We start from the raw sequence: 25,210 nt of genomic DNA on the forward strand, positions 1-25,210 counted from the left end.
CCCAGAACCCCCAGCACCTACCCCGTCTCCACCTGAGCCCTCTCAAGTATGCGGCCCATCTTTTTCCCTCGTTCTGACCCCACCACCACAAGGCCCATGGCGGTGACACCTCACGAGGAGAAGGGCAATCACCTTGAGACCCATCGCCCTCTGAGACCACGGACCACGCTGCCCCATGCTCCGGACTGCCGCTGGCTCCTCCTCACACTCACTCACACTTCAACCCCTGGGAAGACTGGCCTGCGGACCTACCGGCTGCATAGAAGGACAGAAAAAGTCCAGACAGGAGGAATGCGACCCTCACACTCTCACAGCTCCGCGGCGTTCACCACGTGGGCAAAGCGACGACGGGAAGACGCCCGTGAACATGCGCAGTGAGGTCGGTGCCTGCTTTGTGGGCTGTGGCGCTCCTCCTCACCCCACCCTATCCGCGCAGCGCAGTCCTCTGCCCTCTCCCAGGTTCCCTCTGAAGACTTCGGAATGTGTCTTCTGTGGGCTGTTTCATATGCTTCCTTGACTCAAATACCACAAATAATTCCCCTCTTCAAAACTCCATGTTCACTAGGTCCTCCTCCCTTCTATGGCCCTCCTTCCTCCCCTGTCTGGGACCCCCACGACAGCAAGGCCATGGCTGCGTCGCCACCTATTAGAAGAAGGACAGGGACCTCAAGGCCCTTCCCCGCTAGGAGGCCGTAGACTGCGCCTCGGGCTCCTCCTCACACTGTCTCACAATTCAACTCTGGGAGGACTGGTCTGTGGACCTACTGGCTGACTGCTAGTCAGCAACACAGAAGGAAGTCACGATGTCTCCTTGCACAGCTCTTCGGGGACAGAAGGCAGACAGCAAGGCACATGGACAACAAAGGACTTGGGCAGCAAAGGGCATGCACACTCAGTCAGGCACATGCAAGGCCAGCCGCGGTTTTCCCTCTCTCCTCTCCCGCCAGACTCGCGTCCCTAAGGTGTTTGTAGTAGAAAGGAAGATACTAAGAGGCTTTGTTCTCTCTCTTGCTCTACCATTCTCATGCATCCAGAAACACTGGGAACAGACAGTCCCATGTCACCATTAGTGGAGGATGTGTCTCAGAAAGACCTTTTGTGACAGAAATAAATTATTTTAATATCTTTAAAAAAAGAAAAAAGAAAACCTGAAAAAAGAATATGACAAACTAAAATTAGATGAAAGGAAAGACTGTCATTTTTCCTCATGTTTTATAAAATAGGCATTGCTTTGATGTGTTTTGTGAAATTATACTTTGAAATACCATGCTATTTTCTTTAACTTTGTTTACCAAAAGAAGGGTAAAAATGATAATTGATAAAGATATTTCTCTTCAATTTAAAAATCCTGAAATTTGTTATTCTAATAAATCTCTCCATCAAAATGAATATACATTACAGTTTACAGCTCAGAGCCTATTTTGGAAAGTAGGTTTGTCTGATACTATGATATTCAGACATTTCAGACATTTGAAAGGGTTTTTTCCCTTTAATAACACATTATTTGGCATTATTTTCATTCTTTTTATGTGAAATTTGACCCAAATTTGCCTTCTTATTTGTATAAAATTCTTTTGATATCACACTTGAAAGAAAGAAGATAATGACAGAGTAAAGTAGACTACCTTTTCCACAATAAACAAGCTACAGACTGACTCTTTTGATTATGTTTTATGATGTGCAAATCTTGATTACACAAAGGTTTTATCTAAATTACAGAATTCCAAAGCCATGACAAAAATTAAAAATAATTATTGTTTGCAAACTGATTCAAATAAGAAAATGTACAATATTATTCTTTAAATAAGAGCAAAAAATGCTTTGAAGAAAAAAAAAAGGAAAGTAGCTAATTGGCCAGGTTTTGGTAATAATGTTTTTTAAGACAACAAAGAGGAGATAATGATCCTCATACACAGAGCTCTAGGGATGCTTAAATCTTAAAACTATTGAGAATGTCATTTCTGCTTCACCTTGGATAGTGTTCTTAAAATAAAACATTTCCTTTTCATTTGTTAAGATACGATACTGGTTAAGTGCCCTTTAAATTGGCTTCATTAAAATCCATTTGCCTTAAAGGTGATTTGGTATCAGAAAATCTATTCACATACCACACGGTATTAATAAGCTAAAAGAGAATAAAATAGATCTACCTCAGTAGATGCCAAATAAGAGCTCTTGGAAAACTTCAACAGTCACAAGAGAAGAATGTCCACTTTTACAATTATTACTTAATAAATATTAAATAATTTTAATATTTATTAAATAATTCATTCAATGAAAACAAATAAGATATACATATGAAAGGAAAAGGTAAAATTACCATTACTTGCAGATGAAATTTTGTATACATAGAAAGACTCAAAATTATAGTAAAAAATATAAACTATAATAAATAATGTAAAACCAATAAAATTCAATAATGCAGCTAGTTATAAAATTATTACTCAATATTTCTTTTCCTATGTATAATCAATGAGCAGCTAGAAGATATAATGAAAAACACTGTATCTCATTTACAATAGCAAAAAACATTTTTTAAATATGAAGAACTTATGTAAAGAAAACATTTAAAGTGTACTAAAATATAAAAGAATTCTACTCTTAGTAATACTCAAAATTCAAAAGATTTAATATATGATATAGAATTATTTTTTAACTTACAAAATACTACTAAAGTTCATTTAGAAAAACAATGTGAGAATATCCAGAAAAATCTTGAATAAGAATATTAATGAGAGGTGACTAGTCCGACAAGATATTAAAATATACTTTCAAGCTACAATTAATTAATTTACTTTAGTACTAGGGGAATATTTAACAGACAAAAAAAATCGTATGAATATATGTCTAAAATAATATGAGGCTGGGTGTGGTGGCTCATGCCTGTAATCCCAGCACTTCGGGAGGCTGAGGTGGGTGGATCACCTGAGGTCAGGAGTTCAAAACCAGCCTGGCCAACATGGCAAAATTCCTTCTGTATTAAAAATACAAAAATTAGCTGGACATGATAGTGGGTGCCTGTAATCCCAGCTAGCCGGAAGTCTGAGGCAGGAGAATTGCTTGAACCCAGGAGACAGAAGATGCCGTGAGCCGAGATCGTGCCACTGCACTCCAGCCTGGGTGATGGAGTGAGACTCTGTCTCAATAAATAAATAAATAAATAAATAAATAAATAAATAAATAAAATAATATGAAAACATCGTTAATATTAAAAATCGTTTCTCAGTGAGGAGGGAAAAATATTATTCAATAAATGACACTGAGACAACTGGTTAGCTGTTTCAAAAAACATAAATCTAGATTTCTTGTTTATTTCATTCACCAACATCCAAAATGCATCAAAAAGTAATAGAAATTTAAAAAGATTAAATGAAAAACATATTTGTAATCTCAGAGTATAGCAAGTATCTGTTAATAGAAAATGTAATTCAGAAGTCATGAAAAAGTGAATTAATAAATTTAGATAAATTCAACATTTGAGCATGGTGAAAAATATAAAGTCAGATGACAAATTAGGGAAATTTTTAATACATATGATAAACTATCATTCTTAACTAAAACAATCCATGAAAATGAATAATAAGCAATGAAGTAATAATAGAACTAAAAAAATAAAATCAGTGGGACAAAAAAGTAGAAAAGGCAATCCACAGATTCGAGGTAGGAAAAAAATCATAAAAAACATGTCCAATCTTCTAATTTTAAAAAGCAGAAGCAACTACAATAAAATGCTGTTTTTCACCTATTCTATTGGCTAATTAAAAAGTGAACGTATACCTGTTCTAGCCAAGATGTGAGGAAAGTGAATAAATTGATAAAATACTTGTGGAAGGAAATCTGGCAATGTCTCTCAAAATTGTAAATGTACTTTTGACACAACAATTCTGCAGCTACCAAGTTACTCTACAGAAATTATAAGTATTGCAAAATATGTAAAAAGATATTATCAGAGCAAAAATAAATAGTGAAAAACTAGAAATAATTTAAATGACCTTTCATAATAAAAAACAACTTGTATAAGTAAGAACAAATGTATTGGGAATTGGTGTTGGCATTTGACAGAAGTAGATAGTTGCTGTTACACCCAAATATATTTAGTGAAAAAATAAAGTACAGAATTATAGTAATATTAGTACACTATTTTTATAAATAAAAAGAGATACGTATGTATGTATAAATTTCAATTCTCTAGAACAGTCAAGAAACTGTTCACAGTCATTTCCTTTGGGGAGAAGTATACCTTTTTGTGCCATCTGAACTTTCTAATCATGTGCATGTCCAGTTTTTAATTGTCAACAAAACCTTTATTTTATGAAAATATGATCCACTTTTGTTTTCTTTGTTAAAAATAATAAAAAATTTGTAAAAAGTACTTTGCCTTTTGTTATATGGATGGACAATTACAAGTGTCGGCAAAGATGTAGGGAAAGTATATACCCTGATGTACTATTGGAGAAATTATAAATGGGTTCATATTGCCCCCGATGTACTACTGGATACATTGTATATGAGTTCATGTTTTTGGTAGTCTGGTAATAGGTATGAACTAGCAATTCTACCTCTAAGAATTTATCCTAGAATTACACAAAGATAACAAATACTAGAAAACTGGGTCCCAGAAAAATTGGCAATAATTATTAATGTTCATAATAGTCAAAAATTGAAACAACTTAATGGTCTATTAATAAATAAATTTAGGCTTCGTAAATTAGGATAAATCTAAACAATAAATTTAAAAGACAATGTATACTTATGATCATTAATATGAAAAATACCGATATGCCACATTGGCTTTCAAACATTTCTAAAGAGGACCTGTACATATATATATAAAGGTCACAAACAAATTCAAATCTGTAGACCTTTCCATAAGATATATAGGAAGAAAATAAAATGGGAGGGAAAAAGAAAATTAAAGAACAAATTCTACACATAATTATGAGAGAATAAAAGAGTTACAGATCAACATGCACAGTATAATCTCTTTGATTAAAATTACATAAGTATTTATCATCATGGAAAAATTAACAGCTGTTGCCTATGAAGAGTGGAAGTGTTTTTCATTTTCTTTTATATTTCTTGAATTTCCTATATCAGTAAATTGTATATTTAAGTAAAAAATTAATAGTAGTACATTTTCAATCACATGCTTCGCTATTTCAATAATGAACAGAACATTTTACCCCAAACTATAACAACAGACTACTAAATCTTTCATAGAAGAGATTCTATGAAAATGCTTTTAACGTATGTTAAAATATAAATACTAGGTTTAGAAGCCTATTCTTTCCCCACTCCCCCTCCAAAAAAAAATCCCAAATTTGAAATGGTTTTTATTCTACCTGAGACCTTCACATAATTATAACTTAATCTGGGTTCAAATGACACAATGCTAAGGGTAAGACACAATGCCTCTATTCAAAGGGTATATAAAGTCTACATAGAAAGCAAAAGAAAAATACAAATTTAACTACTTTATAGGATAAGACAGAATATAGGTGCCACTAGAGTAATAAAAACACCAAGCATTAATTGTAGGGAACATCATTTTCTGAGGAATGAGGAACCAGAGGAAAAGCAGGAAATCTCCTGGAGAAGGAAGTGTTTTACATCCCTTGCATAATTTTCAACCTTTCTTTTCCACCTTGAAGCTTAATAAGATTTTGGGATTATTGGTGATGTTCCATTGTTGCCTGGGAGAATGTAGAGGGCTGTTAGCCTAGTCAATAAGAACTTTAAGACATGCTGATTTCCTAGGGAAAAAGTTACTTGCAGATGCCTCATCTCCTAACTCAACTCATCACATTATCACCCCAATACAAACTTTATTAAAAATCAACAACAAAATAAATATTGCTTTTCTTATTGTCCGGATTTCATAACTCATAAAAAAAGTTGGCAAAATGTAAACAAGTTTCTCTAAATTTTCACCATGCATAGGTTTAAAATTATTTTAGCCAGCTTTACTGCTACACAGTAGAGATTTCCAAAAAATTATTCATTTCAGTTTTACCAATTTCATATCACCCTAGAATTTTTCTTAAAAGGGTTCTGTTCATCTATCTCTGAATTTCTATCATTATTTCAATCTGAGAATGCAGATAAAAGAAATCGTCAAATGAGAAAGTGATTCACTCACCTTTCATTATTATCAGCTCCAATTTTCTATTTCCTTTACCTAACTCTAATTCAAAGTTTCTGCTTTGTCTGAGAATTTTTAAAATACAAGAAAAGAAACAAAATAATTAAGGGTCATTTTTACTGATGCATTATTTAGCATATATATATATATATATATATTATATTTTTTTTTTTTTTTTTTTTTTTTTAACACAATTTTGCTCCTGTCGCCCAGGCTGGAGTGCAGTGGTGTGGTCTCAGCTCATGGCAACCTCTGCCTCCCAGGTTCAAGCAATTCCCCTGCCTCAGCCCTCCGAGTAGCTGGGATTAGAGGCATGTGCCACCACGCCCAGCTAATTTTGTATTTTTAGTAGAGACGGAGTTTCACCATGTTAGTCAGGCTGGTCTCAAACTCCTGACCTCAGATGATCCGCCTGCCTCAGCCCCCCAAAGTGCTAGGATTACAGGCATGAGCCAACGCGACTAGCCTTTATATTATATATCTAAACACAAAATATACCAATTTAAAACTATCTATTAAAGAATTAAAAGAAAAAATTGTAGATTCTCATAAGAAGGAAAACATTGTAGAACCCAATTAATTTATCTCCTGTTCCCATCTGAACTGTGTAACTCAGAGCAAGCTAAGGAGAAACAGTAAAAACTAGGGAAGAGAAATGTTTCTCTGAAGTCAGCACCACTCACCAAAAGTCACGGATCTCATCTGTAGTTTCCTTTGATCAAACTAGCTTTTTTTAAAAGAGGTCAAATTAGCTTTTTTATTTTATACTAGGGAATTTTTTTTTAATCATGCATCCGTCTATTGTATCTACATTAACTTCAAAGTTCTTTAATGTTGTCTCTCTCTCCCTTTATTTTTTTATTTTTTTATTTTTTCTTTAGATGGAGTCTCACTTTGTCACCCAGGCTGGAGTACAGTGGCCTGTGATCTTGGCTCACTGCAACCTTAGCCTCCTGAGCTCAAGTGATTCTCCTGCCTCAGTCTCCCGAGTAGCTGGGACTACAGGCATGTGCCACCATGCCCAGCTAATTTTTGTATTTGTTGTAGAGATGGGATTTCACCATGTTGGCCAGGCTGATCTCAAACTCCTGACTTCAGGTGATCCAACCGCCTCAGCCTCCCAAAGTGCTGAGATTACAGGCGTGAGCCAGGGTGCCCAACCCAATGTTGTGTCTCTTAATTATGCTTTGGGTTAGATTTCCCTTCACTTTCCAGGCCTGGGTCTCCAAGGGGCAAGAGAATTACTTCAATATTTACACAAACCAGCAGCGCTAAATCCTACCCAAACAAAGATTAAAAGGAAGTTAATAGTCATTTCTTAAAGATTGATTCTTTAGAACTCTTCAATTCTAGAAAACCAAGCTTGTAAATAACATTTAAGATGGTATTAATAAACATATATTTCATTATTAATGTGACCATAACAAAGTATTTATTTGGCTCTCAGAAAAAGGCAAAACAGCCTAACAATAGCTCCCAACTTTATAGACCTAAATACATTAGACAGAAATCATATGTATTAGACTTCGAAGGCTTGCTGTCAGGTTTGAGGGCAAAGGACATGATGGAGACTTGCCCTAACAACCAGGAATAATGTCTTTCTTATTAATATACAGGTAAACCCATTAGGACCCCACTGTAAATCCTATCTAAAAATAGGATGAAGAAAGAATTCCTTCCTAAACTCAATTGATTTTTTTTCAAAAAACTTTCATTAATAAAATAAGCACAGGTGTTAAAGCATGAATCAGAACCTTCCTGCTTTGGATTTCACTTTTAACTTCTCCCCCAACCACTTCTCTTGGATCTGTCCACATCTACTGCTCTCTCTCAGGCCTGAACCTAGAATCTGCTCTCTACGTCACTCCACTGAGGCTATCTTCCTTAAATACTCCCAACTCAACCATAAGTCACTCTACTGAGGCTATCTTCCTTAAATACTCCCAACTCAACCATAATCGTTATAAATACTTCCAATAATTGTTTCTTTCTTGTCCTTGCATTTTATAATTGACCCAGAGAAGATTCCACAAACATTATTTCACCTATCCTTAAAGCTCAATTACATTCTTGCATACTAATAATTTTATAGATCATAACAATAGCTCACTTTATCAAAAATTAAATTTAATAAGCTATTTTCCAGTTGCCTAAAATATAATATTAGGCTACGGAAAAACAAAAATGAATAAGATAAGGTTCTTGTCCTCAAAGAGTTTAGCTTCTATAGGTAAAACAAAATCAAAATAATAATTACAAAATGAAATTTTAAATATAACTAGTGTCATTTTTAAAAAGGGACCAAATTTTCATTTATTGAAGATGGGAGTGTTAAATGGTACAGCCACTTTGGAAGACAGCCACTTTGGAAGTTTCTTACAAAACTAAACATACTCTTACCATGTGATCCAGCAATCACGTTTCTTGGTATTTACCCAAAGGAGTTCAAAACCTAAGCCCACACAAAAATGCAGACAATGAAATATTATTCAGTGGTAATAAGAAATGAGTTATCAAACCATGAAAGGCATGGAGAAAATTTAACTGCATATTACTACATGAAAGAAGCTAGTCTGAATATACAGACTGTATGATTCTAACTATATGACTTTCTGGAAAAGACAAAACTATGGAGTCAGTCTGACTTGATTTGATCATTACACAATGAATACCTGTGTTAAAACCTCACATGGTTTCCCACAAAGGTGGACAATTATTATGTGCCAATTAAACTTTTTAACTTCAAACTTCAGGAAAAAGAAGATCAATGGTTTCCAGGGGTCAGAAAGAAGAGAGGAATGGGCCGGGCGCGGTGGCTCAAGCCTGTAATCCCAGCACTTTGGGAGGCCGAGACGGGCGGATCAGGAGATGGGAGGTCAGATGGGAGGTCAGGAGATCGAGACCATCCTGGCTAACACTGTGAAACCCCGTCTCTACTAAAAAATACAAAAAACTAGCCGGGCGAGGTGGCGGGCGCCTGTAGTCCCAGCTACTCGGGAGGCTGAGGCAGGAGAATGGCGTAAACCTGGGAGGCGGAGCTTGCAGTGAGCTGAGATCCGGCCACTGCACTCCAGCCCGGGCGACAGAGCGAGACTCTGTCTCAAAAAAAAAAAAGAAAGAAAGAAAGAAAGAAGAGAGGAATGAATAGATAGAGCACAGAGGATTTTTAGGGTAGTGAAATTACTCTGTATGGTAACAGAATGGCAGATATGTGTCCGTATAATTTTGTCCAAATCCACAGAACATACAAACCTAAGAGTGAACCCTAACGTAAACTGTGGACTTTGAGTGATAATGATGTATCAATGTAGGTCCCTTAGTTGTAACAAATGTGCCACTCTGCTGTAAGACATTGGTGGTGGGAAGAGGCTGTGCACAGGTAGAGTCAGGGGACCTATAGGAAATATCTGTAAATTCTACTTTATTTTGCTGTGAACCTAAAACTGCTCTAAGAAATAAAGTCTATTTTTTTAATGGGACTAAAACGAGTGACCACAGAGAAGGTAGCAATTCATTCTGACTATGGAGAAAAAAATGATGCTATGGATGATGAGGCTGGAAAGGACTGATCCTGGCTTAAACTGTGTTGTATATGCAAGAGGGGCTATCAAATAAAAAAATTGGATTCCATCTCTTTTTTTAAAAGACAATTCTAAAGGAGACATGAGGAATGAGGAAAAGACTGGAAAAGAGACTAGACTCAAATGCTAGTAAGGTAAGGAGAAAAGTGAAGCTGTGATAGGGTTCAATGACTTGCAGTTTTGATGTGACACCATCAGGGTGGGTCAAGTATAAACAGAATGAGTTGTCATTCTATTTAAAACTTTTGAAAAGGAATGCCAATTATGGCTGTCCTTGGCTATAAATCTCTTTTTGGAATTGGCTAAAAATCTACCAATGAAAAATGTATTTGTAATAAAAAGCTTAAAAATACAAACACTCATTGTAAAATTAAGAGACTATCAGTAATTTATGACTTAGTCTGAACTAGCTCAACCAGATAGCCTTCCATTAATATTCCAGAAGAAATTGGGAACATTCTAAGGAGAAAGAAATTATAAAATTTGAACAGGAAAGGAAAAACCAAGACTGGCAAGAGCAGGCCTAAATGGCATGTAAAATAGGGTTTGGGGGCTACAAAGAGCAGCTTAAGGAAACAGAGCACCCATGGTGGGAATGGGGCCATACTTAGCTGGGTGCAACACTTGGTACAAATCACATCATGTCCTCCATCAATGTGCAATACAAACTGATTCTTCCTTCACAGGCAATAATTATCAAGAACAGGTTTGAAGGAAAAAGAAAAACAAATAATGAAAACATGCAGCCTCAGAAAACTATGGTAAGTAAAGAGAGTTCTGTCTCTGTGCTTAAAGAAAAATAACTGACTTTTTTTGTAAAAATAGATCACAGAATAATCTTTTGTCATTCTTTAAGCAATAAATGGCAGAATCATCTTTCCCCCACATTAGATACCAGCCTGGAGTCTCTATTGAGTATAAAATAGTGATAAGTCTATGGAAATAGTCACAAATTACTATTTCCCAAGAATGACTCAGAGTAAAGTTATCGAAAGTAATTTTACAGTATTTCCAAAGTCCAGCTTCTAATTTAGATTTTTAGTGTTAGAATTCAGAAATGAGCACAAGTAATTACAGCAGAAAATTGTTCATGATGTTTCTCTAAATAATCCCCTAAAATTTTTTTAAACCTATTGAGCTACAATCAGCAACTGTTTCAATACGATTAGCAATCTCATTGGCACTGCAGAAGCATTACTATCATTGATGTTCAGGGCATCAGTGGCAGTCATCAAAATATCTAAATGGTTTATATTTTTGGAATTTATTTGCCTATTTTCTCCCTTTATTAAATTCATACAGAAAGATTAAAGATTTATGAAGGAAGCTTTTGGATATAAATTATAAATAGCAAATTATGGAGGGAATAATTAAAATATGTCCTATGGAATATTTGTTTCTCCTTCAAGATAATGGCATTCAGTAAAACCTGGTTCTTTACTATTGGTACCAAGGTATTACCTAACTGGAAGTCCAAACGTTGGAAGAGGGATTTTTACAAAGAGTTTCTGGCTTAAACATTCCAAGACAATATTAATGCGTGAAAACTTGGATAGTAGTAGGCACTATATACTGTTTTATCCTATACTTTCATACTTATGATAACATTTAATTTATAAATTAGGCACAGTAAGAGATTAACAACAATAATTAATAATAAAATAGAACAATTATAACAACCTGCCAGCATCTTGCACTTTGGAGACATTATTAAGTAAAATAAGGGTAACCTGAACTTGAACACAAGCACTGTGATATTCCAAGAATTCGTCTGATAATTGAGCCACCTACTAAGTTACTAACGAACAACTTAGTTTTTGAATCTACAGTGTGGATATGCTGGACCAAGGGATGATTTATGTCCCAGTCAGGACGTAGCAGGATGGTGTGATATTCCATCAGACTGCTCAGAACAGCACATGATTTAAAATTTATGAATTATTTCTGGAATTTTCCATTTAATATTTTTGGATCTCAGTTGACCATGGCTAACTGAAGTTGTGGACAGTGAAACTGCGAATAAGTGGGAACTACCCTACAGGAAAAGCAAAAAGTTGTGTCAGGTGTTAGACTGTAGGCCATGTTCTTGTTTACTTTTCGTGAAACTTTCCCTGAGTTCTCTAACTGCTTCTGAACCTATGTCAAGTTTTTTGAAATTAACCTTACATCGCATAACTTTAGATGTGTTTTTGGCGTGTCTCCTTAAATAGATTATAAGCATCTTTAGCACAATGACAAGCAAGTAGGCATTTGACAAATGTTTATCAGTTTGATTGGTTACCTATCTGTGATTACTTTCTCCTTGCTAACCCCGGAGTGACCAGATCAGTTGGGCTATTTAGCTAGGTTGATGGTTTTCAATCTGTGCTTCAAAGAACCCCTCAAAGGTTAAAAGGGGGGAAAAGGGAGCCAAGAGAATAAGGCTCTAGTCACCCAACTACATAAGAAAAACAAAACAAATAAATGAAAAAACTATGGATCACTAACCTAGATAATATATGTAAAAGATAATTACATCACAGAGCAGAGATGTCCAGCTTCCAGGAACCCTTCACTGCCATTAGGGAAATAGGTATATTACGTAACATAATACAACAAACTAAACGAGTTAGCAAAGAATACGTAGAATTTTGCCTATGACTACTTGGGATGAGTTACAATCATCTTTAATTGCCTTTAAATTTGAAGGCTTCACTGAAGTAGAATATCAGTGCTTACTGGTTAACTGACAATTCATTTTTCTGTTCTTCAGTCCATGAGCCTCTGATTGTTACCCTTCTATGACAGACACAATAGAGATTTTTCTTATGAAATTCATAGACATGCCTAATGAAGGAAATTAAAATCTGGCTTTAATATCATTTAGTAATTAAATATCAGCCTGTTTAAATTAAAATAAACAAACCAGAGATTATTATCTATGGAATTCTTAAGTTTGTGTCTCATGATTGTAATTATCTAAAATTACTCTTTCGTTAGGTACAACAGTCAGCGTCTACTTTCTTATACCTTTGATAATGAGTTTCTATTGCAAGTTAGCTTCTTACTTTAGGCAATATCACTGGTGAAATTAAGGAACATGTCTTCTTTGTTCATGACAGAGCTTAGTACAATGTCCAATATACAGTAAACATTTAATAAATATGAACTTGTTAAATGGATAAAAAATGTAATATGATGGATATCCCAATTACCCTGATTTGATCTTTATACATTATATAAATGCATTAAATTGCTACTTGTGTCCCAGAAATATGTACATCTATTATGTATCAATAAAAAAATTTAATAAATTAAATTTAATAAATTAATGCCTGAAAATTATTTTCACTAATCTTAACAGCTTTCAACAATAGATTAGTCATATTGCAAATTGCCTCCCTTTAAGCACCTTCTTATAATTTTCTCTATCACATCTCAGATACTCATACTTCTGCAAAGAAGGCAGAATGATATCCTGGAAAACAGCCTTGACTCCACAGTTACACAGCACTTAGTGCACACCTGACTCTCACGCTTGAACTCAAGCAAATTATCAAATATCTTGGATTCACAGATAGACGTAGTCTCCTTACTTGTCTTTGAAGATCGCTGTGCATATTAAGTAGAAAATAAATATGAAAGCCCATGCCACAAAGTTTGGCACATCATAGCCATCAGAAAGTGGTGCATTTTCATCCTCTCTCTGCAGCACACTTCTCTGTATATCCAGCTTCATTTGGATCTGATATCTACAAAATGATTACTCTAGAATTCCAGCCCACAGGGCTCTGCCTCTGGAACCCACAGCTCCTCCTCCCCAGCCAATAGCCAAGCCCCATGCTCTTGCCACCAATCCATACCAACATTACATCTCCTTCACCACACCAATAAAGAAATTTAAAACTCTTAGGTAAAAACAAACAAACAAACAAACAAACAAAAACCAGAAGATTCTAACGTCTCTGCTTCTTTCATTTACTCAAACTCAAACTCAGGTTTTAAGTTATTTGTATTTAATCAAATAATGCACTTCTAAGGGTAACAGAAATTTGTATCTAATTAACACTCACTACTTTCTCTAAAACAGACTTTTAAAGTTAGTGGCAGAAGTTTCCTTTCTTGGGTTTTATTACCTTTTGAAATCAAAGTAATTTGAAATCTTGGTACCCATTACTATTTCATTGAACATTTCTTCAAAATCTTAAGTAACTCAATTTCAACATGAAGTGTTAATTAGCAATTTATACCTTCTCAATGTCATAAGTGACCTTTATTCAGAGGTTGTTGAGGTAGTTCTGTGAGGTAACCAAATTAAATTTCAACCTCAGGCATAGGCAATTATTTTAAATCAGGTCCTTTAATAGTGACTAAATAGGCACTTGTATTACTCAGATGGTAACTTATTTCTCCACAGAGAGTTAACAACTGTTGTTCCTTTGTATAGTCATCATGCTTAAGAGTTGTCTATGAAGCCAAATCAAATGTATGCTTGCTCATCCACAAGCAGAGTGAGGATATGCCTGCCTGCTCCCATAACATAATATTTGATTTCGATTTTGAGAAAACAGCTACCACTTGTCCCAAGAATATCTTTCTTTTTTTTTTTTTTGGAAAAGGGGATTTTCTTTTTTTTACAATATCAATGTTCATTTCGGATTCAGAGGGTACATATGCAGGTTTGTTTTATGGGTGTACTGTGTGATGTTGAGGCTTGGGATATGAATGATCCCATCACTCAGGTAGTGAGCATAGTACCCAACAGATAGTTTTTCAACCCTTTCCTTCCTTCCTCCCTACCACCTCTAGTAGTCCCCAGTGTCCACTGTTGACATATTTAGATCCATGAGTACCCAATGTTTAGCCCCCACTTACAAGTGAAAACATGCAGTATTTTGTTTTCTGTTTCTACATTAATTTGCTCAGGATAATGGTCTCTAGCTGTATCCATGTTACTGCAAAAGACATGGTTTTATTCTTTTTTATGGCTGCATAGTATTTCATGGTGTATATGCACCATATTATCTTTACCCAATTCACCATTGTTGGGCACCTAGGTTGATTCCATGTCTTTGCTATTGTCAATAGTGAGTGCTGCAAAAAAAAATACAAATACATGTGTCTTTTGGTAGAAAAATGTTTTCTTTTGAAACAGTAATGGATTGCTAAGTCAAAAGGCAATTCTGTTTTAAGTTATTGAAGAAAGCTCTAAACTTCTTTCCACAGTGGTTGAATTAATTTACATTCCCACCAAGGTATAAGCATGCTTATATCCCAACAGTGTATAAGCATACGCTTTTCTCCTCAACCTCACCAGCATCTGTTGTTTTTTGGCTTTTTATTAATAGCCATTCTGACTAGTGTGAGATGATGTGTCATCGTGGTTTTCATTTGGATTTTCCAAGGAGATCTTCTACAAAGCAGTATGTTTTCTGGCTTTCCTTGCCTTCCTTCTCTTTGCCTCTAATTGTATTTTATCCTCCAATCTACACTCTAATACTGACTATACACTTATCTCTCAATCTTACCCACTTTTTCATTGAGATTATTCTGGAATGGTTTTCCCTAGCCCTCTCATTGATGCTTCTTCCTTGATTGCTATGTTTCCCTAAAACAAAAATATAGAAGCAATTTTCACCAATCTGGAACTATCTTGCTAGTATGCTACAGTTTTTAACATCTTATGCCAGATGCTTCACAGAAAGATATTAAATCATTCATCATGCTACAATAATATTCAATAATTTATTTTTCAAAAAATATTAATAACTTTACGATTTCCATTAAAAAAGTTCACATTCTATTTCAATCTATCTAGCCCAGAAAACAAGAAAGAAAGTCCTTCCGATTGTCAAAAAAAACTAGGATGACGGCTGAGCGTGGTGGCTCACACCTGTAATCCCAGCACTTTGGGAAGCCAAGGCAGGCGGATCACCAAGTCAGGAGATCGAAACCATCCTGGCTAGCATGGTGAAACCTCATCTCTACTAAAAATACAAAAAATTAGCCAGGCATGGTGGTGAGCACCTGTAGTCCCAGCTACTCGGGAGGCTAAGGCAGGAGAATGGCATGAACCGGGAGGCGGAGCTTGCAGTAAGCGGATATCTCACCACTGCACTCCAGTTTGGGCAACAGAGCGAGACTCTGTCTCAAAAAAAAAAAAAAAAAAAAAAACTAGGATGACTTCATGTTCCACTCTTATTTAGCTATATGTATATATACAATTATTTTTAAAAATTTATGACTGCTTGAGCCCAGTGCAATGGTGCATAGCTGTATTCTCAGCTACTTGGAAGACTGAGGTTGGGGATAGCTTGAACCCAGGAGTTCAAAGTCAACCTTGGCAACAACATAGTGGGACCTGTTTCTAAATATACCAAACACACAAACACACACACACACGCACACACACAAACATGACTCCAAAAATAACTGGAGTAATAGAATGAGAAAAAAATCTCTCTGACCAGGTGCAGTGGCTAACACCAGTAATTCCAGCACTTTGGGAGGCCAAGGCAGGCAGATCACTTGAGGCCAGGAGTTCAAGACCAGCCCAGCCAACATGGCAAAACCCTGTCTCTACTAAAAATACAAAAAAGTCAGTGGGGCATGGTGGCACATGCCTGTAATCCCAGCTACTCAGGAGGCTGAGGCATAAGGATTGCTTGAACCCGGGATATGGAGGTTGCAGTGAGCCAAGATCATGCCAGTGCTCTCCAGCCTGGGCAACAGAGTGGAGACTCTGTCTCAAAAAAATAATAATAAAAAAAAAAAAAGTAAAATCTTGCTGTTCAATGTGTCTCAGTTCTCTAAGGATGTAAACTAGGCATCACACAGTTGGATTTAATTCCACTTATTCATTCTACAAGTATTTTATTGAGTACATACTGTGTTCTGAACTTTGTGTAAGAGTAAAATGATACATTGGTGAAGAATTGGAATAGTTTCTGCTTGTGTAAAGCTGAAAGTCTTGTACTCTTACAAACTTTGATAAGCAAAATGGAGAAAAAGCATAGAATGACTTGAGAGAGTTAGAACCAGGTATCCAAGTTAGATTGGGATATCAGAGAAGTCATCAATGACTAGGATTTGTGGAAATCAAATGAGATAGTAGATGCAAATGTACAGTCCCAAAATAATGGATAAATGTGAGTAAATAGTATCAAGTTACTATGAGGTGTAAAAAAGTAGGAAACATATGGTGGAGGAGGATTGCAGAACATGCTTGATGATTGTATCCCAGAAAATGTCCTGTGTCTGGAAATGGGACATCCATCATTACACACTTACAAGCAACACACAGGTGCTTGAAATGGCTTTCTTCTCACCACGGCCTAAAAAACACCGGTTCTCAAAAATACCATGGTCTTTGGCTAAGTGAAATTTACTCTGAGATGCAGTTCCAAAATCAGGAGCCCCTGAACCCAGCTGAACCTTTCACAATGGTAAATTGTAGTACCATTGCCATGTTGGTCCAACACTCACAAGGAAAGAGTAAAAACTCAAAGAAGCCACTAAGAGGGAAGTTAAAGCCGCCTGCATTATTAAAATTCCCAAACCCTCCTTTTCTGGATGGTGTCTCAGATTATTATAAGATGAGAGATAATTTGAAGAATATTGGAGAAGATGCTTACTGGGGAATTCTCATTTATATAAGTTTTAGAAAAAGGTTGTTCATGTAGTAAGGCAGTGGACAGAATGAACTCCAGGAGTTGTAAAGTATCTTCAGATACCTATCCCTCACCTTTTCATTGTCCTGGAATCTCAGCCACTAACACAGATTCATGAGTAAAGAACCTGGAACCCTATTGTGCTAACAAACATCACAGGTAATTTTGATTTTTAGCAAAATTTTAAAAATACTATTATAGAGAAAGCTGAAGCCAAGTTTTATAATGCTGGACTAAGACAGTAAAACATGTCTTACTAAGCCCATATTTATTTCTTCTTTTCAAAGCTTACTCAATAATTCAGTTACAAATTATTTTTAAAAATTGAACTTCAGATATTGAATTTTATAACTTACAGATTGGTTAAATGTTTCTAGGGACTTAATTTCAAACTATCATTTTATCTAGATATTTATTAATACTTCCTATGTCAGATGAGTTTCCACAGATTGCAAATTTTATAAAGATAAGCAGCTACATTCTTTTGAATGCCCCACAATAGTCCCTTCTATAGCATATGCACATAAAATACTTGTTAAACAAATATTTGTTAAACCAAATTTAATTACAAAACCAGTTGCTGCCAGTCACATTGTCTCACACACATTAAAAGTTCTTTGGGGTTCCTGAGAAACCAGCAACTTCATTTTTAGTTTTGTTTTCACAAAACAGTTTACTCTCCAGGCTGTCAAGTTCATACCATGAATAGCCTACCTCCTTCAATTCTGTTCTGAAAAACTATTTACCATTTCTCTTCCTTGCTTATCTGGGATTTCTTTTTATTTTGTTTTACTTTCTTATCCTTAGTAAAGCATCACCAAACAAAGGACAAAATAAGGGCGATGAAACCATTGTGTGATGCCTTTTATTTCACAGCTCTGCTCATCTGCTGCACAAATAGCAGAACCCATGGTTAATCACTGCATACCCCTGGTTCCCAGGGCACTCGTGGAGCTTTCCATATGGTCTGTTCAAAACGGGGATTTATACATATATCAAATACAAATTATGCAAAGAGATGTAATCATACAGTGGAACCAGGTCATAAGAGAAAAATACCTGTTCAACAAAAACAGAAACCTACTTAATAAACACTCCACATTTCTGGTTCCCAAGGCAAAGCAATAATGTGCACACTGTATAAATCTTCATCCTAACATTAACTGGGATAATCTCTCAGACATACTCAACTGGAAGCTTTCATTTTCACTCATCCAGGCAAAAGAGGAGAAAAAGTTTAATTGATTATTTCCATTTTGTTCTTCCTTAATGTCTTAAGCTTTTTAAGTTTTGCTGCCTATTGGGTGACTTAGTCCCTCTACAGTAAAGTCTTTAAGTGTTTTTCCCCCCTCTAAGTTCATCTATAAGCTTTAGTCTGTTCTTTTTCCTGCTGTTTTAAATAGGCTATTTTTAGCTTTAGACAGGGTAACCACATAAATAGGGGCACTTTTGAAAGTGACAAGAGGCACTAAACAGAAAGGACACTACAACGACAGGCAAAAACAGAGACTGTGCTGGGCCAGCTGTGAGGTACACAGTCACCTTGTCTAGGGTTCACTTTGTGGCCAACAGAAAGATATTCCTCTAACTGGTAAGGTTAGTCCGAAGAGCACTTACATAAGCAGAAACTATTTTGACTTTAGTTGGATCCTGTTTCCCACACATTTCACATTCCTCATGACAGTCAATGAGAAAGGTAGAAAAATGTCAGAGTTTTCATGAGACATATCCAGTAACAAGAAAGCATGGAAATGAAAATGGGGGAAAAAAAAAAGCCTTTTGGCACAACTGTATGCCAAGCACCCTATCTACAAAGACAGAGGGAAAGCAAGTTATCATATCTTCTTAATAATTCTACAATGTAAGTATTAGAATTCCCATTTTAAGAAATGAAAAGTCCATATATTGATGGTAAACATGTACACTACTATAACCAGTTTTGGCAAGTAACTGACAATATCTATTCAAAAATTTAAAGTGCCTACTTTAGACTTCACAATCTTACATTGAAGAATATTTTTAAAAACGAAAGCACCAGTACATAATGGTGTATGTACAAGGAAGTTTGTTACTGCAGTGTTTTATAGGCAAAAAAAAAAAAGAAAGAATCAATCAGAAATCACATGAATAAAAGCATGCTGTGGAATAATACATACAGTCAGGTCTTATTTTTATAAAAAGGAAAAACTCCTGTGTATAATGTGTGTGTGTGTGTCTATATATATATATATTATATATATATATATCTTATTTTATTCACTCAACATAGATTTTTTGAGCTCTCAATATGTGGTAAGATGCTATATTGCTATAAACTTGAAAGCATATAGAGAAAGACAAATGAGGATTCACATCAAAATATTAATTACATTCGGATGGCTGGAATGACAGGTAAGAATAACAACTCTTCATACACATCTGTATTTTTTGACAGTTTATAAAAAGTACTTATAAGTTTTGTAACTTTTATAAATCCAGTTAAGAAGGGAATTGTATATTTTACAGCTGTGGAAACAAAAGCTCATTGCTCTTAAGCAAATGAATTGACCCACCTGAGACAACTAGGTGGTGGTCAACATGAGCTTAGATTCACGCCTGACTCCAAAACACCACAGCACTGGTCTCTAAGAGAAGCTGTTGCTTTAAAATCAGTTTGTTATTTATAGATTCAGTGGTTCACTCAAGATAAAACAAAACTAAAAAGAAATGGAAAGAGATATGAAGTAAGGTAACCTTTTCCACTTCAACAATAACAAAATAAAAGCTAATGTCAAATGTCATACACTTTTAGAAATATGTTTGTTCATTCAACCTTATTATGAATTTAAGATTGTTTCTTCATTTTGCCAATCTTGGTCTTGATTTTCCCAATTTCATAATTTACCTATAAGATTTTCTACAGCAGAGTTTGAGAACTCAAGGATTTTGTTAAGGGCACATAGACATGATTTTCTAGGATTGTGAAATCAACATGAGCTCTGCAAAGAGTGATGCTTCTTAAATAAATGGGGACAATGAAGGCACAATTTTAAAAGGAAGATATGTATTCTTTTCTATTAAAGTCTAGCTTTGACATTGGGCATTTTGTAAATTACATAATGAACATGGATTCATCAATTCAACTCTCTTTCGATGAGTCTAAAAGTTATTGTGTCAGGAGACTCCAGGAAAAGGGGTGGACTGAGAACTTAACAGTACAACTCTTGCTTGAGTCAAATCTCTTCCAGTCACAAAGAACAGGACCAAGGGGGAAGGGGCACATACAATAGGAAGAAACTGTAAGCTCTTGATCCAAGAATTGAGGCAAAATTTAGTCAGATCTCAGAAAAACAGGAACTAAGACTTGGAAAGTCTTGAACCAAGGCTGTTGTACTTATCCCTCAGCAGCCCCATAGTCCCTGCCTGTGCTTCTATCTGGAACTTTGCCTACATCATCTCTTCTCTCTCAGCAATCCCCTCAGCCAGGCTCCCCCTGAGTAGGGTCCAGGCTGCCTCCTGGCCTCAGCTGGTTACCATGTACCTCAGCTCCAGCAAGCTTTATTGATTAACAATGGACTCTTAGTTCACATTTTTGTGAAAAAAAAATTATCTGATTGGTTCATCCCAGCTGTTTTAATGAAAGCCTTTTGTACTACAGCATGCTGTAACTCCCAGTCAACCTATGAGTTGTACAAAAATTGACAGCTCAGTCCTGATTCCACATGGACCCTACGGACTCAGCAGACACTATGGGTGACATGCCTGATCTAATAGATAAGTCGATAAACCTACTAGATAGACATGTTTCAAAAGTTTATTTGGGAGTCTGTCATTTGGAATTTTTAGAACTTTTTTCCATAGGAAAAAAAAAATCATAGAAAAGAGAAATAAATAATAATTGCCTACTACATTAAGCACAGGGATAGGAACTTCAAATTCATTTTTTAATTTCTTTTTTTTTTTTTTTTGAGACGGAGTCTCGCGCTGTCACCCAGGCTGGAGTGCTGTGGCCGGATCTCAGCTCACTGCAAGCTCCGCCTCCCGGGTTCACGCCATTCTCCTGCCTCAGCCTCCCGAGTAGCTGGGACTACAGGCGCCGCCACCTCGCCCGGCTAGTTTTTTGTAGTTTTTAGTAGAGACGGGGTTTCACCGTGTTAGTCAGGATGGTCTCGATCTCCTGACCTCGTGATCCGCCCGTCTCGGCCTCCCAAAGTGCTAGGATTACAGGCTTGAGCCACCGCGCCCGGCCCATTTTTTAATTTCAATTCATTCATTCACCAATGCTCTAAGCAAGTTATTGATCATAAGGTGGTACACACATTATGATTAGGCTCCAAAAATAGCTATCAATATCTTATCAAAATCAAAATATAGATTCACTGCATTCAAAATAAAATGGATGATAACCATCATATAGATCATTGTTTCTATAGAAAAGTATATTTCAAGTTACAGCATGGGCTGTTCATAGTACATCTTCCCCCAGTGGAAGCACTAACTATCCTTCCTTCCTCTCGCCATGTTTTTTGTAGATCAGTGGGGCAGGACCAACTCTGCACCACAAGTGATATGATGCCCATAGCCTGAGAGAGGATCCGGGGTGAAGCACAGACATGAGAAGCAGGCAGTTTGCAAAAGTAAACACAATATTTTGGGTTTTTTTTTTTTAAGTAAAAAGGCATTATAAGGGCCAAGGAAAAGGAAAGGGCTATAAGAAATAAGATTAGAATGAAGTTTGCATGTTTTTCTTCCCTTACGTTTCTGCTTTTTCATCCTAGTTATTATTACTTCTAACGTGAGTACTGTGTTTAATATATATATTTTAAAACACATGTATTTTTATGTGTGTATATATATATATACACACACAGAGAGAGAGAGTAAAGATAGGGGCAGCATTAAGAGCCTGACAGGTAAAGACCTCTTTGCCATAGCCTCGAAAGTACTGGACCTATGAATGCAGCAGAAAGAGAAGGGGTGAAAGAAAAGAAGAATTCAGCTGGCCCTCTCTGGAGAACCCATTTGTAAATGCAAGGACGTTTATAAGTCAGGCATATGTAAGTCAGGGACTGTGTGTAATTAGATCGTATAATATGACATTCATCCCTGACTTTTTTCCCCTCACCTAGTCCCCTGGTTTTATATCCTACTATGATGTGAGATAATACGGTTGTACATGAGTGACTTGAGTTAAAAAATAGATGCATAAAATTTTCTCAAGCTAGATACTCAGCCACCTAAATTGTGAGGTACACTTTAACCATAGACAATTTCATAGAAAAGAGAAATGTGGCACTGTATTACACAAATGGAAAACAGCCTTTATTCCCTTATTAAATTTTCAAAGAGTAGCATGGAGATTTAACCACAAAGCTCACATTATTTAGGGGATTTAATTATTGTTTGTTTCTTTCCTTCATTTTCTGTCTTCAAAGAAAAGCATATTTCATTACATGGTGAGCGTTAACGTTTTTAGGAAGGTTCAGGAAAAAAATCAGCTTTTCACAAAAACAAAACCATATTCCTTATTATCTACACAAATTAAGGAAAGCCATTCTGCTCTAGCATTAGAGAGAAAAAAGAGAAGCAATGCTTGGTTGGCACCTTCTCAGATTACTTTCTAGTAGGCCGGCCTTTTTAAATTTTAAAATTTGGGACTGCCAAGGCCTGGTCTCACAGATGGGGACGCCATAAGACTTAGGACAGTGGTTTCTAAGCACAATGTACTCCAGACTCATGTGGGGAAAATCTTTAAAAGTGGAGCTTCCCTGGACTCCAATCCAGACTCTAGAAGCCAACTCTAACAAGTTTTATCTTGAATAAGGGGCTTCCCTCTGAGTCTTTTATAGCTTATAGGCTACCTTTTTTGTTAAACCATTGCCCTAGAGCAGTTTTTTCTCAAAGTGTGGTTCTTGTATTACCTTCAAGTGAAATCACTTAACATGTTTATAAAAAATGTAGATTTCCGGACTGAACTTTAGATCAACATAGTCAGATTCTCTGGGAGGTAGGATCCTGAAATCCCTTTTTAACAAGCACCCCAGTTAAGTTTTATTTCTACTAAAGTTTGGGAATCACTGCCTTCAGCGGCTTTCAACCAGGCATTTACCCCTTGTCTATTTTTCTGTTTCTACTATGCTGTTAATTTCTTTATGAGCACAAAATTTCCCCTTCATATTTTGATTATTAAATTAATAACAAAGAAAAAAATCTCTTCAACATGTTCCCACATGACCTCAAAGTTTTACTAGATGTACCAGGAAAGCTGAGATTTCCACAGTGGTAGGCAGAGACTTCTGGCCATTTTCCATGTGATCATCCTTCCTTCATCCCTGAGGAAAGAGATTATAGACGGTCATCTGTGGGCTAGACTTTGGGGTTGTAAGGCCTTAACCATTTCTGCCTACCTACTCAGTTTCCCTTACATTCGAATGTGCTGACTAGTTCTCTCACCAATAACATAGCAAGAGTGGTGGCTCTTCCAGGCCAGGGATTTTAAGTCAGGCATTTCTTCTTTAGTACTGTCTCTCCATTTTCAGATGAATGTTAAGGACTTCAAGCCCCTAAGGATGGTGTAGCCACAAGGTAAAGGTTCTTGGGTTCCTGAATCACCAGGTGGAAGAAAGCTGTTCACAGACAAGGGAGATCCACACCAGACTGTTAATAGGCAAGAAATATATTTGTATTGGGTTAAGCTACTAAATATTTAGGATTGATTTGGTACAAAAAATAACACTATTTTACTAGATATCTTGTTTCTTCTGTTTCTAAATATAGAGTATGCAAAATTAATTCAAAATATGCATTTTCTGAGTGGAAATGGACAACTCTCAGTCTGAAGTACAGTTCCTCCACATAATAGTTCTGTAGCCTTACAAAAGCTATTTCACCTCCTTGTGATCAACAAACTTCTAGGGCCTAATTACAATAGAAGGACTAAGACTTCATCTCCCTTTTTAGCAGAGATTATACTTTATATTAGTAGTTAACCTCTCTTAAATTTAACTATTTATGCTCTTCAAGTACAAATCCTTTGGCATTGGAAATGCTAACCCAAACAAGTACAAAATTAAACAATGACCTTTGACTCCCAGCAAGCAATTCACATGCTACTGGAGATCATACTCATATGTTTGGTGCTTTAAAACATACATTCTATATACCTATAGGTACTGTATATCTACTTCATAGAAAAAACATAGTAAATGGTTGGAGTGGATAAAAATGTTCATTAGCAAACGACAGAAAATGGGAATTACCTATTCAGTACTATCCCAAAACATAGCAAAAATAGATAATATTTACTTCTTGAACTAGGAAACCAGCAAATAATTTTTAATAATTTTGAAATAAAATTCTCACTTTATGTACAGGAAAGGCTTTTTTTTCCTCCTTTGGCAAATCAACATTTAGTCTGTAAAACATGATACTCACTCATAATGTCATGCATCTCACTCACAATAATTCTTTCTTATTAACTGCTTGGGTACAATTTATTTTCCTCTCAGGCTATGAAGGTGTGTGCAAGTGCAGCACACTCTGGCTGGAACTGATAAGCTAGCCCATGGCAGCAGCACTGCTGGCCTGATGAGATTTGTAAAAAGACAATATTCCATTGGCGCGGAAAACTATGCTGTATATCAAACCTATCAAAAGTAATATCTACAAACAATGCCTTGATGCATTTGCCAACTCTCACAGAAAGCTCTCCAGTGTTCTGAAAATATATCTTGATTTTTTTTATAGCAAAGACATACAAGTTACTTTTTTAAAAAAGATCTTGCTTTTATTTACATTTTTTTCAGTGGAAAAGCATGATAGATCTAAAGGAATTTTTTTTTACACTTTAAGTTCTAGGG

The 25,210-nt window shown here is 35.9% G+C and overlaps 1 long non-coding RNA gene across 1 annotated transcript; it reads left to right on the forward strand.

Annotated features, from left to right (window-relative positions):
* Positions 1–1,500: 1,500 nt before the first annotated feature.
* On the forward strand, positions 1,501–18,983 carry LOC117073204. The gene is made up of 3 exons (XR_004433160.1): positions 1,501–1,668; positions 9,522–9,526; positions 18,974–18,983. It is a non-coding gene; the product is annotated as an uncharacterized LOC117073204 (long non-coding RNA).
* Positions 18,984–25,210: the final 6,227 nt, after the last annotated feature.

This window comes from Trachypithecus francoisi, unplaced genomic scaffold (genome assembly GCF_009764315.1).
Source record: "Trachypithecus francoisi isolate TF-2019V2 unplaced genomic scaffold, Tfra_2.0 Lachesis_group4, whole genome shotgun sequence".
Classification (NCBI taxonomy): Eukaryota; Metazoa; Chordata; class Mammalia; order Primates; family Cercopithecidae; genus Trachypithecus; species Trachypithecus francoisi.